The sequence below is a fragment of the Mesocricetus auratus genome, unplaced genomic scaffold, assembly GCF_017639785.1.
Source record: "Mesocricetus auratus isolate SY011 unplaced genomic scaffold, BCM_Maur_2.0 Super-Scaffold_100015, whole genome shotgun sequence".
Taxonomy (NCBI): Eukaryota; Metazoa; Chordata; class Mammalia; order Rodentia; family Cricetidae; genus Mesocricetus; species Mesocricetus auratus.
The window spans coordinates 12161697-12179317 of NW_024429198.1; the positions used below are offsets into that span (position 1 = coordinate 12161697).

General features: G+C 36.0%; 1 protein-coding gene across 1 annotated transcript in view; it reads left to right on the forward strand.

The window, feature by feature from the left end:
- The window catches only part of Cdh9 (cadherin 9), a 134805-nt gene that overhangs the window by 52869 nt on the left and 64315 nt on the right, over positions 1-17621 (forward strand). The window lies entirely within an intron of this gene.

The following is a 17621-nucleotide window of genomic DNA, read 5'->3' on the forward strand; positions in this document are numbered from 1 at the left end:
TGCTTAATAAGACTGACTTAGATTATTTTTAAAAATTATGAATGAATACTTCTCGTGTCATATGACTAAAAACAAAACGTATTTATATACAATAAAATGCATCAATGTATCTGAGTAACTAGTTCACTAGGGTTCATAATAGAATGAACTGTGTGAGAGATGACTTCTTAATATTCTGCTTCTTAAATCGATCAAGTTGGGTACCTGAGTGCCTGCCATCTAAGTAAAGTTTGGAGCAAAAACATAAAGAGAAAGAAGACACTACCTTTAGGATTGTATACTGTAATGTCAATTTCAGCATCCTTGAAGCTGCCCATTACCATTCAGGAAGGGAAATTACAGAGTGACAATACAACTCATTTGGGGGCCTGGATTGGAGTTCCTTTCATTGTCTATCTTCTGTTTTTCCTTCTCCCTTTAACCCCTTCTATTGTTTTAGTTCATGGCATCCTTTAAATTCATTAATAAAATATTTTTGACATTTCTAATGTTCTGTAGACAATCTGAATGCCCCCCTTTTATCCTGATTTCTCTAATTGTTCGTAACTTATACACAAGTCTCAGATGTAATGAGACCCTGAGAGTAACCTTTATATTCTGACAGTCACCCACATGCCATGCATTTATTTTTCTGTATTCTTAATATACAAGAATTATCATTAAGGGACTGAGTATTTGCTGACTGTAAACAGCAGACAAATACATTAGAATAGGCAAAAAGAAAAAGAAAAATTATATGGCACAAAACTATATCCATATCCTACAAAGCCGAAGGGTATTTATTCAGAGAAAATGTCAAAATCTTGTCCTACTTCATTTTGTACCTTTTCAAATACAGTGTCCGTTAACTGAAGCCTATTATTTCCTCCTTTTTGAGATGTTTCTTTCATGACTACTTAGGTTATACACTTTTGTTCAGTGCAGTTCAGTCAATGATTCTTTCCTTCCATCCTATTTCTCTCGATATTAGTCATGTGGCTTCCCTCTATATCCCTCATTTAACATCATTTTCACAGTCTAGTTAATAGGTATCATTGGGACATTTCAAGTTCAACAAGCAAATGCTTGTGTCTGAGGACTTGAAATTGCTTTGTGATTCTTTTGTTTTGGAGGGGCAGTATATAAAGTACTCACAGTAGGGTCACAGGGTCTTACGGAAATGGTTCTGCCTTGTAGTTTCACAGATGTAGGAAAATGGTCACAGAAAAGGGAGATACCTGTAATCCTATGACTGTTGAAGTCCTTTTACCAGTATTGTGATTTAACTTAAAATTAAAATGATTCCTTAGTACTGTTTATTAATTAATATCCAAATAACACATTTTTCAAATTGTTGCGATGAACAACTTAAGACCATAGCTACCTTTCCTTTACCTTCTTTTTTTGTTTATTTTTTCTTATGCAGTAGACTTCAAAGCAACATGAAAAAATATAATAATCACATTTTATCTAGGGTATAGTATCAATGTATAACTGTCACTCAACATTTTTTAGTTCTCTATTTGAAACAATAAGTGAATAAAAAATATCAAAACAAACATAAAACGCCTATATAAGTTGTCCTTCCAGCAGTTTTTCGTATTATTTATCTATGATTTCCGGATAGTTTATTGCATGTGAAAAGACAAACAGGATCCTCAGGTTTAAGCATTGTTAAAATACTTGAATCTCCATAAAGATTTGCCACTTTGAACTCAAAATGGACAATCTTTATGACTAATGTATTATCGTTTCTCTGAATAAACTTACAACTATTCTTTCAGGATTCACTGAATTGGTGATATGAAATCTGCTGAATTAATCACTTGGAATCTTCATCACACCCTAAAATGGGAAAGGGCCAGTAGCGTTTATCACAAAGAGATATTCACAGCTTTATCTTAGTTTTGTAAAAAGTAACACAACACAAAACAAAGTTAATTTACAGATAATATAAAATTTTATAGTTGGAATATATATAACCCTCAAAATGAAGCTAAGAATTTAGTTTGAATTTAGAGAAACAATGTTATTATTAACCAACAAGCAATTTTTAAGTACACTACGCATATAAACATATGCTTTCTAGGACTGAACCCTATATTCTTCTATAACCATACAAAACTCAGGCATCATATAACATTTCTAATCCTCACAGTTTTTTCTAGGTCAAATTATATTCATGTGGAAATTTGCTTAATTCTATAACTTTTGGAATATTCTGTTACTTGCTAATATGATCAGTTAGTAAGGACTTGTAAAAATCTGATAAATATGCAGGTATGTGCAGAAAAAGGCAAAAAATGAGGGGGAAGACAGAAAGAGAGAGAGAGAGAGAGAGAGAGAGAGAGAGAGAGAGAGAGAGAGAGAGAGAGAGAGAGAGAGTGAAGCAGATAGACTAACTGACTGACTAATGGATTTGAGTCTCTACTGTTCAACATTCCAAACAGACACCCTTTAACAGAGTGACTGAAAGTTCACTGCTAAATGTTCAAGTGCCAATTAATGCAGGTGGACTACATATCTGGACTGATCAGCTAGTTGTCATCTGTAGGATATATTAGAAAAATACTATGGATTAACCTGACTTTATTATAAAGGAACACTGCTCCATTTTTATTCACCTCATTGAGCCTATGTATAATATAGGACCAAGGTCAGAAATGCTGTAAGTAAATCAATTCATTTTCAGTTTCTAATAATATAATTTGATATTTATTTGGGTCTTTTTTTTATGGGCATCAAAAACGGTGCAGTAACAACTCTGCAAATTAACTAAAAATAGGTAATTGAATTGTTTAAGTATTAGAATTTTAGTTAAGAAATTAATTAAAATAAGTCTCACAAGAAATATAATCTATGATTAAGATTTTGTTAGATAATCATAACTTATGTTTTATTTGTTTATTATCAGGGCTGGCTTTTGAAACCAGAGCTTCAATCATTTTAGATAAATGATATAAAATTGAACTATATCCATGGTCCACTTTTTATGTTAGACATAGACCTTATATAATCCTTGGTAATTATGAACCAACTATATACCAATTATCAGTGATTATACCTGAGTATACATCATTATATCCTTTTAATATTGACTACAAATATACAATTTCCATATATAGCAGAGCTAATATTTTGGGTTGTTCTTGTTATTATTTTAAGGAAGCCTCCTGGATTCATTAAAACATTTGCATTATAATCTAATTGACCATTGGATATTAAATCAGTTCAACATATTTAGTATTTGCTTTTTCCAGAATAAGGAACAGGGTGAATTCAAACTGTTACTCTGTGACTTCCTGGGGAGATACCCAGGAAACCTATATATGGCATAGATGGCAATGAACATAGACCAAAGAAATGATTCTACCTGATTTTGGGTTACTGAACCAGTGAGTTCATTGTGTTGCAGCTGTGACTGTAGCCAGGTATCATTTACAGTTGTAGGGTTTGCATAAAGTCATTGCATCACCGAAAATACACCTTAAAATGGGTGAAGAACCCTGACAGCTACATCACTGATGTTCTTTGAACAGGATTCAGGCACTTCACCCAGTCAGAGTAGCTTGTCCCCAATGTTGCTGCTTGTGAAATCTAGGGAAGGGACCGTTCAAATGCTGTAATTTCAACAACTAGTGAAGGCTCCTGTAGTGTTTTGTTTCCTTTATGTTTTCAGTTTGTTTTTACATCCGGAAACTCCTTCGTACTTCAATGAAGAAAACATTTCAGAAGGAATTGTTGCACAATGCCCTCTAAGGTATAGCTAATTAAAACTGGGAGATTTTTGTTCTAAAGTTAGTTTTTGAATTTTCATTGACTTCCCATATAGTAGTGTAGTAGTGTACACTATCACTCAAATCACCATATGTACCGAGCATTCTTCCCACCAGCCTGGTTGCTTCAGTCCCAAATGAATATGCAGAAACTATATTAATTGTGAAACTGTTAGTCATTTGCTATGGTTTCTTAATGGGCTTCTCTGAATTAATTAATTACTTTTATTTTTTAAATTTAAATTATAAGCAAGCTTGCTTCACATGTCAGTCCCAGGTCCCTCTCCTCCCTTCTCTTCTCCTCCTCCCAAGAGCCTCCCCAGCCCCCCACCCAATCCCAACTCAGTTCCCCAGGGAGGGTGAGGCCTTCCATGCAGGATCTCCAGAGTCTGTCATTTGATTCAGGGCAGAGCCTAGGCTCTTCTCCAAGAGTCCAAGCTGAAAGAGCTTTCAACATTGTGGGATGGACAACCAATGTCCATTTGAATGATCTACTACCCAAGATCTATAAATTATCTAGGCCTCCTCACTGACACCCAATTTCAGGGGGTCTGGATCAGTCTCAAACTGGCCTCTCAGCCAGCCGTCTGGGACCCAAAAGCTGCCTCTTGTTCAGGTTAGTTGTTTCTGTCGGTTTCACCAGCTCAGTCTTGACCACTTTGCTCATCACTCCTCTCTCTCTGTCACTGGATACCAGGATTTCAGTACAATGTTTAGCTGTGGGTGTCCGTTTCTGCTTCCATTAGTCATTGTATGAAGGTTCTAGTAAGGTTCTAGGATGGCATATAAGGTAGTCATCAAACTTATTATCATGGAAAGGCAGTTAAGGTAGTCTCTCCAATATTGCTTAGTTTGCCAATTGGTGTCATCCTTGTAGATTTCTGGAAATCGTATTAGTGCCAGATCTCTCCCCAAACCTATAATGACTCCCTCTAGTATGGCATCTCTTACCCTGCTCTCCTCTATTCTTCTCTCAACTCAACCTTCTGCTCCCCCATGTTCTCCTCTTCTCCCCCACTCTTTTTCCCGGCTCCTTCTCTTGCCCAACATGCTCCCAATGTGCTCAGGAGATCTTGTGTCATTCCCCTTCTCTGGGATACGATACATATCTCTCTTAGGGTTCTTCCTGTTTCTCAAATTCTCTGGCAGAGGGATTGTTGGCTGGCACTCCCTTGATCCATGTGTAAAATCTATATATCAGTGAGTACATACCATGTTTCTCTTTATGTGACTTGGTTACTTCACTCAGGATGGTTACTTCTAGTGCTGTCCATTTGCCTGCAAATTTCAAGATTCCATTGTTTTTTTTTCTTGTTTGTTTTTTTTTTTGTCCACTGAGTAGTACTCCATTGTGTAAATGTACATTTTCTCTATCCACTCTTCAGTTTGAGGGACATCTAGGTTGCTTTCAGGTTCTGGCTATTACAAATAATGCTGCTATTAACATAGTGGGACAGGTGGCCTTATTGTATGAATGCATTTTTGAGTATATGCCTGAGTGGAATTGCAGGGTCTTGTGGTAGATTGATTTCCATTTTCCTGAGGAATCTCCACACTGATTTCCAAAGAGACTGTAGGAGTTGGCACTCTCACCAGTAGCGGAGGAGTGTTCCCATTTAACCCCAGACTCTCTGGCCATAGGATTGTAGGCTGGCACTCCCCAGATCTATGTCTAAAATCCATATATGAGAGAGTACATGCCATGTTTCTCTTTTTGTGACTGGGTTACCTCACTCAGGATGGTTTCTTCTAGTGTCATCCATTTGCCTGCGAATCTCATGATTCCATTATTTTTTTCTGCTGAATAGTACTCCATTGTGTAGATGTACCACATTTTCTCTATCCACTCTTCGGTTGAGGGACATCTAGGTTGCTTCCAAGTTCTGGCTATTACAAATAAAGCTGCTATGAACATAGTGGAACAGACATCTTTGTTGTATGAATGTGCATCTTTTGGATATATGCCTAAGAGTGGAGTTGCTGGGTCTTGTGGTAGGTTTATTCCCATTTTTCTGAGGAATCTCCATACTGATTTCCAAAGTGGCTGAACCAGTTGGCACTCCCACCAGCAATGGAGGAGTGTCCCCCTTTCACCACATCCTCCCCAGCATAAATTGTCATTGGTGTTTTTTATTTTAGCCATTCTGACAGGAGTAAGATGGTATCTCAGAGTTGTTTTGATTTGCATTTCCTTGATGGCTAAGGATGTTGAGCACTTTCTTAAGTGTCTCTCAGTTATTATAGACTCCTCTATTGAGAATTCTCAATTTAGTTCTGTACCCCAGTTTTAATTGGATCTTTTGGTGTTTTGGAGACTTGCTTCTTGAGTTCATTGTAAATTTTGGAGGTCAGCTCTGTCAGATGTGGGGTTAGTGAATGTCTTTTCCCATTTTGTGACCTGTCTTTTTTTTTTTTTGTTCTTGACTATGTCCTTTGCCTTATAGAAGCCAGTCACAGTGTCTGTGCTACTGTTGTTATGTCTATGAAGCAGTCTACTGTAACAATTTGTTAAAGGTTACCTCCCCCTTTCTCTTCTAAGAGGATCAGTGTGACTGGATTTATGTTGAGGTCTTTGATCCATTTGGGCTTATGTTTTGTGCGTGGCAATGCATATGGCTCTATCTGCAGTTTTCTACATTTCAGCATCCAGTTATGCCAGCATCATTTGTTGAAGATGCTTTCTTTGTTCCATTGTATAATTTTAGCTTCTTTGTCAAAGTTAACGTGTTCATATATCTATGGGTTAACATCGGGGTGCGCAATTCGATTCCATTGGTCTACCTGTCTATTTTTTTGCCAATACCAAGTTGTTTTCAGGAATATAGCTCTATAATAGAGCTCGAAGTCAGGGATGGTGATGCCTTCAGATGTTGCTTTGGTGAACAGGGTTGGTTGGCTGTCCTGGGTCTTTTGTTTTTTCATATAAAGTTGATAATTATTCTTTCAAGGTCTGTGAAGAATTGTGCTGGGATTTTAATGGGCTTTGCATTGAATCTGTAGATTGCTTCTGGCAAGATTGCCTGTTTTACTATGTTGATCCTACCTATCCTAGAGCATGGGAGATCTTTCCATTTTCTGGTGTCTTCTTTAATTTCTTCTTTAAAGTCTTCTTTAAAGATTCAAAGTTCTTGTGATACAGGTCTTTCACTTGTTTGGTTAGCATTACCTCAAAGCATTTTATGTTGTTTGTGGCAATTGGAAAAGGTGATTTTTCTCTGATTTCTTTCTCAGCCCTTTTATCGTCTGTATATAATTGTGCTACTGATTTTCTTGAGTTAATCTTGTATCCTGCAGTTTGCTGAAAGTATTTAGCAGCTGTAGGTGTTCCCTGGTAGAGTTTCTTTGGGTCACTTATGTAAACTATCATATCATCTGCAAATCGTGAAAGTTTGACCTCTTCCTTGCGAATTTGTATCCCCTTGATCATCTTTTGTTGTTGTATTGCTCTAGCTAGAACTTCAAGTACAGTAGTAAAGAGGTATAGAGAGAGTTGACAGCCTTGTCTTGTTCCTGATTTTAGAGGAATTGAGTTGAGTTTCTCTCTATTTAGTTTGATGTTGGCTGTTGGTTGCTGTATATAGCTTTTATTGTGTTTAGGTATGTTCTTGTGATCCCTGATCACTCCAAGTCCTTTATCATGAAGGGTTGTTGGTATTTGTCAAAGGCGTTTTTAGCATCTAGTGAGATGATCATGTGATTTTTATTTCTCACCTTTTTTTATGGTGGATTACATTGAAGAATTGAAGGATTTAGTATGTTGTACCATCCCTGCAACCCTGGGATGAAACCTACTTGATCACGGTGAATGATTTTCCAGATATATTCCTGGATTTGTTTATTTACTGTTTTTGCATCAATGATCTTGAGGGATATTGGTCTTAAGTTCTTTTTCTTACTTCTCTCTTTGTGTGGCTTGGATATCAATGTTATTGAAGCCTGGTAAAAAGATTTTGGTGAAGACACTTCTGTTTCTATTGCATGGAATACTTTGAGGAGGAATGGTACAAGTTGTTCTTTGAATTTCTAGTAGATTTCTGCACTGAGGATATCTAAACCTGGAATTTTTTTTTGTTGGAAGACTTTGGATGACTGCTTCTATTTCCTTAAGTGCTTTAGGTCTATTTAAATTTGTTATTGATTTAATTTTGACAAGTGATACCTCTCCAGAAAATTGTTCATTTCCTTTAAATTTTAGAATTTTGTGGAGTACCGGTTTTCAAAGTGTGACCTGATGATTCTCTGGATTTCCTCAGTGTCTGCTGTTATGTCCCCCTTTCGTTTCTGATTTTGTTAATTTTCATGTTCACACACTGCCTTTTGGTAAGTTTGGATAAAGGTTTGTCTATCTTATTGATTTTCTCAAAGAACCAACTCTTCTTTACATTGATTCTTTGTATTGTTTTCCTAGTTTCTACTTTATTGGTTTCAGTCTTCAATTTGATTTTGCTTCTTTTTGTTCGAGAACTTTCAGTTTTGCTGTTAATTCTCTAGTGTGGAAATTCTCTAGTCTCTTCATGTGGGCACTTAGCGCTATGAAGTTTCCTCTTAGCACTGCTTTCAAAGTGTCCCATAAGTTTTGGTATATTGTGTCTTCATTTTCAATGACATCTAGAAAGACTTTAATTTCTTTTTTATTTTTCTTTGACCCAGGAATGGTGCAATTGAGCATTATCCAATTTCCATGAGTTTCTAGGATCTCTGCAATTTGTGTTGTTGTTGAATTCTAACTTTAAAGCGTGGTGGTCTGATAAAATACATGGAGTTATTCCTTTTTTTTGTACCTGTTGAGGTTTGCTATGTTTCCAAGTATGTGGTCAATTTTTGAGAAGGTTCCATATGGCACTGAGAAGAAGGAATATTCATTTGTGTTTGGATTGAATGTCCTATAGATGTCTGTTAAACCCAATTGGGTCCTAACTTTTATTAGTTCCTTGGTTTCTTTGTTATGTTTCTGTCTTGTAGTCTTGTCAAGTAGTGGGAGTTGCGTGTTGAAGTCTCCCACTTTTAGTGTGTGAGGTCTTATATGTGATTTGAGTTTTAATAATGTTTCTTTTACAAATGTGACTGCCTTTGCATTGGGGCCATAGATGTTCAGAATTGAGACTTCATCTTGGTGGTTTCTCCTGTGATGAGTATTAAATGAACTCCTTCATCACTTTTGGCTGATTTTGTTTAAAGTCTAATTTGTTAGATATTAGGGTTGATACTCCTGCTCTTTTCTTTGGTCCATTTTGGAAAATATTTTCCCAACCCTTAACTCTGAGGTAATGTCTGTTTTTAAAGCTGAGGTGTGTTTCTTGTATGCAGGAGAAGGACGGACACTGTCTTCTAATCTATTCTGCTAGCCTGTGTCTTTTTATGAGTGAGCTAAGACAATTAATAGTGAGGGAAATTAATAACCATTGGTTGCTCATTCATGTTTGTTTTGGAATGGTTTTTATTGATGGAATTGTATGTGAATTTCCACCCCCCTTTTTTTTTACTGTTGGTAAGGTGGGATTATTTATTGCCTATGTTTTTCTGGTTGTAGTTAACTTCCTTGGGTTGTAGTTTTGCTTCCTGAACTTTCTATAGCGCTGGGTTATTTCATATGTATTGTTTAAATCAGTTTTTGTCACGGAATATCTTGTTTTCTCAGTCTATAGTGATTGAAATCTTTGCTGGGCATAGTAGTTTGGGCTGAAATCCATTGTGTCATAGTGTTGGTAGAATATCTATTCAGGAACTTCTGGCTTTCAATGTTTCCATGTAGAAGTCAGGTATAATTCTGATAGTTTTGCCTTCATATGTTACTTGACATTTTTCCTTAGCTGCTCTTAATATTCTTTCTTATTCTGTATGTTTGGGGTCTTGATTATTATGTGGCAAGTGGACTTTTTGTGGTCCACTTTATTTGGTCTTCTGTTAGCTTCTTTTACCTTCATTGGAATGTCTTCCTTTATATTGCGAAAGGTTTTTTTTTCTATGATTTTGTTGAATATGTTTTCTGCCCCTTTGAGGTGAGTTTCTTCACCTTCTTCTATAACTATTATTCTTAGGTGTGGTATTGTCAAGGTGTCCCATATTTCCTGAATATTTTGTGTTAGGGATTTGTTGGCCTTTAGATTTTCTTTGATCTATGGATATATTTCTCCTAGTGTTCTTCAATACCTTAGATTCTCTCTTTTTTTCTGTTGGTTATGCTGGCATCTATTGTACAGAACCATTTGCCAAGCTTTTCTTATTCCTGCGTTCCTTCAGACTATGTTTTTTTATTGTCTCCATTTCAGCTTTCAACCCTTGCATTGTTTGACTTGTTTCTTGCAATTTTTGCTTTGTGTTTTCCTCCATTTCTTGCAATTTTTTTGGCTTGTGTTTTCTTTAAGGGATTTTCTCATATCCTCTTTGAGGGCCTATATCATTTTCATGAAGATGTTTTAAGGTCATTCTCTTCTGTTTCATTTGCTTTGGAATATTGGAGTCTCTAGACTCTGGTAGTGTCATATTTGTTTTTCTATTGCTGAGTGTGTTTTTATATTGTCTCCTTCCCTTCCCTTCTTCTAGTGGGTACAAAAAGAGTCTCTCCCTTTCTTGGTCGGTAGGGGACCAGGGTTACCTTTTGGTATGTGCAAGCAAGTTCAATAATCTGTTAGCTCTCCTCTTCCTCGTCCTGGTTCTGTGGGTGGAGAAGGATACTAGGATGTGGGGTTGCATTGGCTCCCCTCAGGATGGCAGCTGCACTGGCACCTCCCTGTCACAGGAATGAGGCCTGGAAACAGACCCTGGTTTACCTGGTTCCGTGGGTGTGAAAGGAAACCAGGATGCTGTGGTATGTTGCCTCCCACTGGGAAAAGAGCTGCTGTGGCTCTTCCCGGGAACTGGAACATGGCCTGAAAACAGGCACTGGTTTACCTGGTCCTGTGGGTGGAGAAGGAGACCAGAACACTGGGGTGCATTGGCTTCCTCCAGGATGAGAGCTACAGTAGTACTTCCCAGGCACAATAATTCAGCCTGGAAACAGTCCCCAGTTTACCTGGTCCAGAAACAGGCCCTGGTATACCTAGTTCTGGTTCTGTGGGTGGAGAAGGGGACTAAGATCCTGGGGGGCGTTGGCTCCCACCAGGATGGGAGACTCAGTGGCAGTCCCCAAGCACAGAAAGGTGGCCAGGAAACAGGCCCTGGTTCACTTGGTCCTGTGGGTGGAGAAGGAACCCAGGAGGCTGGGGTGAATTGCCTCCTGCCAGGATGGGAGCTGCAGTGGCCCTGACTTAATTATTAACCCATAATTATTAATATATATTTTATAATGTCTTATCTTACTATGGACTCATCCTCCTGAGTCCTCTTTTCCCAGGATCACATGGCGACCCTCTACTCTTGACTACATTTCCCAGTATTCTCCTTGACTCCTAGTCCCACCTATCTTGCATCCCTATTGGCCAACAGTGCTTCAGCAACCAATCAGACAAACATATACACAGAAGAACTTCCCCCATTAATCATGAGTATAGTCACAGTAGTTTGAATGAATATCTGACCTTCACTTTGTACTCTCTGATGGGTTACAATAGCATTTCAGAAAACAGAGGGCACAACAATCCAGACATAAAATTGATAAGAATGTTGTTTATATTCATATTCAAACTGTAAAAAATATTCTCCACATTTATACATGCTCATATGTATGCCAAACAATGATTTATCCCTAAAGAATATGTAGTGTAATGGGCAATAGCTCACATTCTGTTGAGCTCTTAGAAAACAGAAATTTGATATAGAAACTTTGATATAGAAAACACAAGGAAAAATAAATTAGAAAGAGAAATGTACTCTCAAATTTGCAGAAGCTTACCTGGTGCACAGTTATGGTATGTTATAGTGATTTTCAGAATATAAATAAAATAGCTTTATAAAGGTTTTAGATTGTCATTATGTTGTACAGTACTTGCAGCAGCCACCTCTGATTTATGAATGCATTTTATTCTAGAATTCTCTTTATAGCCCCGTCATTTAAAACTCAGAGCACATGAGAAAAATATTAAGCATTTATGGCCTGCTACTCAAGACAGCCTATACAGACTAGTTTCATACCACAGTATAGAAAAATCACTTTCAAAATAGAGCCCCATCTTCTCTCATTTGCTACCAACACTGGCATTGCCCATTCAGCTTTCCTACTTCAGTGTGCCACTGCCTCATCACATGTAATTAGAATTACTTCTTCTCCAAAATGTTCTCTATATCTTCAATAAAGAAACATTAAAATAGAGTTTATAAGTAAATTCTACATCACATCATACTGAATTAAGATTTGTTGCTGTTCTTATACAACTATGAATTTAAAACTAATGAAGTCTATTTATTTATTTAACATAATGATAACTGTTTCCTCTCCCTTCTCTCTTCCCAGTCCCTCTCCCCACTTCTTCTCTCCATCATCTCATTTACCCCTCTTCTACTGTTTCTCTTAAGAAAAGGGCAGGACTCCCATGAATATCAGCCAGTCACAATAAATCTAGTTGAAGTGATACTAGTCTCATCTTTTCCTATGAAGCCTAGGAAGGCAACCCCCTATGAAAAGAAAGGTCCCAAAAACAGTCAACAGACTCATAGACAAGTCCCAGTCCCCCCACAAGAGGACCAAGCTACACAACTGTAACATACATACAGTGGCCTAGGTCTATCCCTTGCTGACTCCCTGGTTGTCAGTTTAGTCTCTGTGAGTCCCTGTGAGCCCAAGTTAGCTAATTCTGTGGATTTTCTTGACTGCTATAAAAGACTCTTTATTTTCTTGTGTGGTATAGGTTACTGAAAAACTGCTTTAAGTGTTAAGGTTGGTATAAAATACTATCAGTGTTTGCAACAAACTGCATATGTAATTTTATTAGTATTTCTACTTCTTTGGCTTCTGGCTTTTTAAACTATATTATGTCAACAATCTATTCATCTACTGCAAATAATGCAGGTGATGAATCCTACTCTTAGAAATGGAGGGAGATAAATAATCAAAAGACATGAAGCTAATTAGAGAAGTAGCCATGTCTCTAGATTTAGTTATATACAGAAAGATTAATGAGGATAACATCTGGTTAGGCAGAGGACAATATTCATTATTGTTACAGGCATGATGTAACATGACATTTTCCTATAGAAAAACAGGCTTACGAAATAGTATAATCATACTGTAAGACAGGTTAAGACATTAAATAGTTGCTCCATTAATCTGTATACCATGTATTTAACAATGATATATTTCTACTTATTCTTTTTGCTTTTGAGATGACGTCTCATTGCATAGTCCCAGCTGCTTTGGAACTTGAACATTACCAGTAGAAAAACTTGCCTGTAACTTACATATTGTTTCTCCTCTCACGCAGTACTAGGATTAATGGTATGCTACAACACTTGACAGAAATTTCAACTCATATTTTCTTTGTTATCTTGCTTTTATGTATGATTCCAATGTCTTATAAAATTAAAAAATGAATATTGAGCATGGCATGGCACATGAAATATCATTTAGTCTTTCTCTGATGTACACACACATACACACACATGTTTCTATGATGAAAGATTACATTTGTTTGCAGAGTTTAGTAGCAAATATTTTTTTATGCTAGGGAGAATTCTCAATGTTAAACATCAGCAATTTCTAGGTTATAAGTGTGTATCCATCAACTATATATCTGAAAATTTTTAACTCTTCTGTATATAGTCAACCATTCATTTATCCATGTCAATATTATTGGATGTGGGAGATACTTATTTATAAGTTTGTTACTATATTTTGGTGTGAGTTTTAGTACTGCAAGTCATCTTTATTCAATTAACGCTAAAAAATCCTTTGAGCAGAGGGAACTGTTAACTCCTAGCTAAAGGCGAATAGATGAAGTCATCTGTATGTTAAATAACATTGTGTCTACAATAAACTGAGCACTATTTTCACTTCCAGGATATGACAACTACCTGCCAAAATGCTATTTCAGGGTAAAGGAGACATAATAAACTGGGCATTTATTAAACCTACTTTGTCTGATGTAGCTAACACTAGAGCTATTCTCTAAATTAATGCGGCATAACTGTTTGTTTAAGTACTATAGTGTTTCATATTTTCAAGAAACAAAATTATTCATCCCAGATAACCACAAATATTTGATTTTCTCTTTTGCAAATATTTTGTAATGTACAGAGAGGAAAGAGTATTGACCTGTATTAAGCATCACAGGTTTGCTGTAGTGGTGTCCATGGAAACAGAGCAAGGAAAAGTTAACAAAAATTCTTACCATGCTTTAGATTGAGCTCATGAGGTAACTGAAGTCACAGTAGATATGCAATCATTATGTAAAATGCTAAATCAACTTCACAGCTAACATTTCTGAGGATGTGATTATTATAAATTCTCACTGTCAGATATAGACAAATTATTTCCTTTTTAAGCAGAGGCACAGATACATATTTAAGAATAAATGAGTGCATTAATTCATCAATTAATTATGGATAAACTAGTGAATGAATAATAGTTGACCAGGTTAGCCAAAGATAAAGAATGCTTTCTTGTTTCTGTAGTACAGAGTAAAAGCCAACTCATTTTTATAACATATGCATTTCTTAAAAAATATTCTTGCTTGGCAGTGGTGGCACACACCTTTAATCCCAGCACTAGGGAGGCAAATGCTGGCAGATCTCTGTGAGTTTAAGGCCAGCCTCATCTTCAGAGTGAGTTCTAGGACAGCCAGAGTTGATACACAGAGAAGCCCTGTCTAAAAAGAAACCAAAAAAACAAAATCTTTATTATTAATGAAATAATATTTAAAATAATTGTGAATTCAAGGTATTAATTAGCACTCTACACCATCTCTCCAAAGTTGAATCTGCAGCAACATCAAAATTATTATTTTCATATCACATACTCTTTAGAAAATTGATTAATTGTATTCCTACAACAACAGCTCTAGTCTCAAACATACTGCATGCAAAAGAATCTTACTTGAGTGACTTTGTCTCATTCTAATTTACCCATATATCTCTGGAGGTGATACTTGCAGGATTTATCCTCATTTAACTTTACAGTATAATTCTTTCTGAAATGTTGATGCAATGTTTTAAATGTGCAGCTCAGAATTAGTTTATCCTGTGCTATATTTTTAAATATTTAATATGTTTTATTGGTATATACATTTTTGAAGTCTAGAAATCTTTGACATTTACTTGGTATAATTTTATTTGTACATTCACAAATGTCCTTTGATTTTAGTTATCTGAAACACCTTTATTTCATTTCAAATTTAAATAATATTTTCAACATATCTTGACATGACAATTTCCTTTTCTCGAGTTTTAGATTGCCACTGCATATTAATGTTGATTCTATACTATTAAAATAACCTGTGATTCTTATTATTGCTGTCTGTATTTCCCAGGCTGCTCATAAATGCTCCCAATAAGTGTTATTTTTGTTATGCCAGGTTTGTGAGCTCCCAAAAGGACCACCAAGGAGCTGACTAAATGATGCAAATGCAAATGGTTTAATGTTAAGTTACAAGACTCGGCACAGCAGCTGCATGAAAAGGGTGCCTGGCCTCAATTGTAAAGGTTTTAAAGTAAAAAAAAAAAAAAACCACCAGCAGGTTGGCACATGCATTGGCTATTCAGGATTGGATAAGAGTAGGTGACCTTTGGATTCATTGACGTGAGGGTTAGGGGAATTTCAATATGTTGCCCACGAGGACAGTTTTGACGAGAATATGCTATTTACCAAGATTAGTCATTGTCTGACCACCTGAATGGGGTCATTCTGACTGGGGTGAGCACAGTTTGGGTGCTCTTTGGAACTTTTTATGTTTCCTTGGATGGAGTTGAATCAGCATTGTGCCACGCAGGAAATTTCTCTAGGTGAAAGTTTCTGAGGATGGAGCTAACTCCATCCTCTCCACTTTACCTTGGTCCTACATTTTATGCATTCTTACCTTGATATGCAGATTGGTTTTGTGTTCATTCTACTTGAAAACTAATAGCCTGTTAGAAGTATGGTATTACTGGAGCAGACGGGGTATGTGCCATGTGGAACATCACTGATGCATTTTTTCTTATTGAACTTTATTTTTACTGCAAATGAGTATTGGATGACCCTGTGAATTCTTAAAATGATGTTCTATGAAATGGAATTAGTAATATAAATATGCTTTGGAGAATACAGGTAATAAATATTTTCATATTTTGCTAGAAAATCTTCCTTTCCAATATGAGGATAGTAAGCTACAGGTCAATGTAGCTAGAAAATAGTTTCACCATTTAGTTAAATCTTTTATTAAAGACATTAATGTAAATTACTTCACATATCAAAAACAAATTCCTCTATGCTATTTTTTAATTCTTCACATCGTTTGGCAAAGTACCCTAAGAATAAAACAGCATAAGCTTGAAGTCCCTGGTATAGATTTCTTCTTGTTTATAAATTACTCATATTCTCTATAATTCAGGATTAATATTTGAAATAAGGAAATGTTTGAGAATAATGTTTTCATTATTATACGATATCCCTCATACAACATGAGAAGAAAGATATGGACTAGACAAAAGTAAATACATATCTATTTAATTTTTCTTCATATTTTCCAGTGTTCCTGTGAAATGTTTTTTCCTATCATCCAATTTTGAAATAGGCCAATATTTTATTAATACTTATTTAATTAAACAAACAGTATCAATAACTATTACTTATTTTTGTATGCCATTTACTCAGGAGGGTCATACACATTTGCAAACATAAAACATCAAAGAAAAATATTAAGTGCTTTATTTGACTGCTCTAGTTGTAAGAAATGATTTTAGGGTGTATACAGGTCTTACAGTGTCATGCTGCTGGCTTGCTTTCACACAGTTGTTGCCTTGTAATTCCACACTCAATAGTAGAATTGAACTAGTAGCATTTTCATTTTTACATGAAGTGAACATCTGTGTACCATCTGTACTCCCTTCATCTGTGCTTGCTCTATTATCAAATATACCCTCCTACAGGAGGAAAAAATTAAACTGTGGCTCAATTGTGACACAAAAGTATTGAAATGGTTTCAATAACCAGTTGTTATATGAGTAAAATCAATAACGGTTGAAAATGAAGAGGCAGACACCAATTCTAAGTGACTGAGATTATTTCCTGCATCTTTGCAAAATAAAAGGAGTAGGGACAAAAAATATGATCAAGGTTTGCTTATTTCCAAAAGTGGACACTCATCAATTGATTCCACTAAAGATGGACCTTTCCTAACATTCAGTTATTATCTTACCAAGGTAACAGAGAGAATGACAGAGAAAATGTTTGGAACTGCAGTCTAGAAAACATTCAGTTAAATCTTACCACAATTTATTGTACCTCAGAATAAACCATGAGAAGAGGGAGGGGGAAAAGAATAATGACTTCAAGACTGCTTGGAGTAATCTTCAAAGTGAAATGAACTAACAAAACTAAAAAAAAAAGGAGTCATTGCTCATGTTGGAACATCCCAGTAACTTTGGGATGATGAAATAGAAGATTTGTACAGTCCCTTTCAGCCTGGGTTATATAGTTAGCTTTTGAGTAACCTTTGCTGAGACCTGGTCTCACAATTATCAGGAATACAAAAATCTGAAGTCTATTAGCCCAGATAATACATTCTGTTTGGAGGTATATTAGCTCATTTTAAAAGGGCAGACATCCATTGGAAATACTGTTTGAAACCCTAACATTCACACTCATAGTAAAGTCAAAAATGACACATCAAGACAAAAGGAAAGAAAATCCATTGTAAGAAATACTGGTTAACACATGATCTCATAGACACAGACTTGAAGAAGTAGTGTTCCTTCTTGTTGAAATAATTTGAAAGCTTTACAGCTATAAGGAGTAGA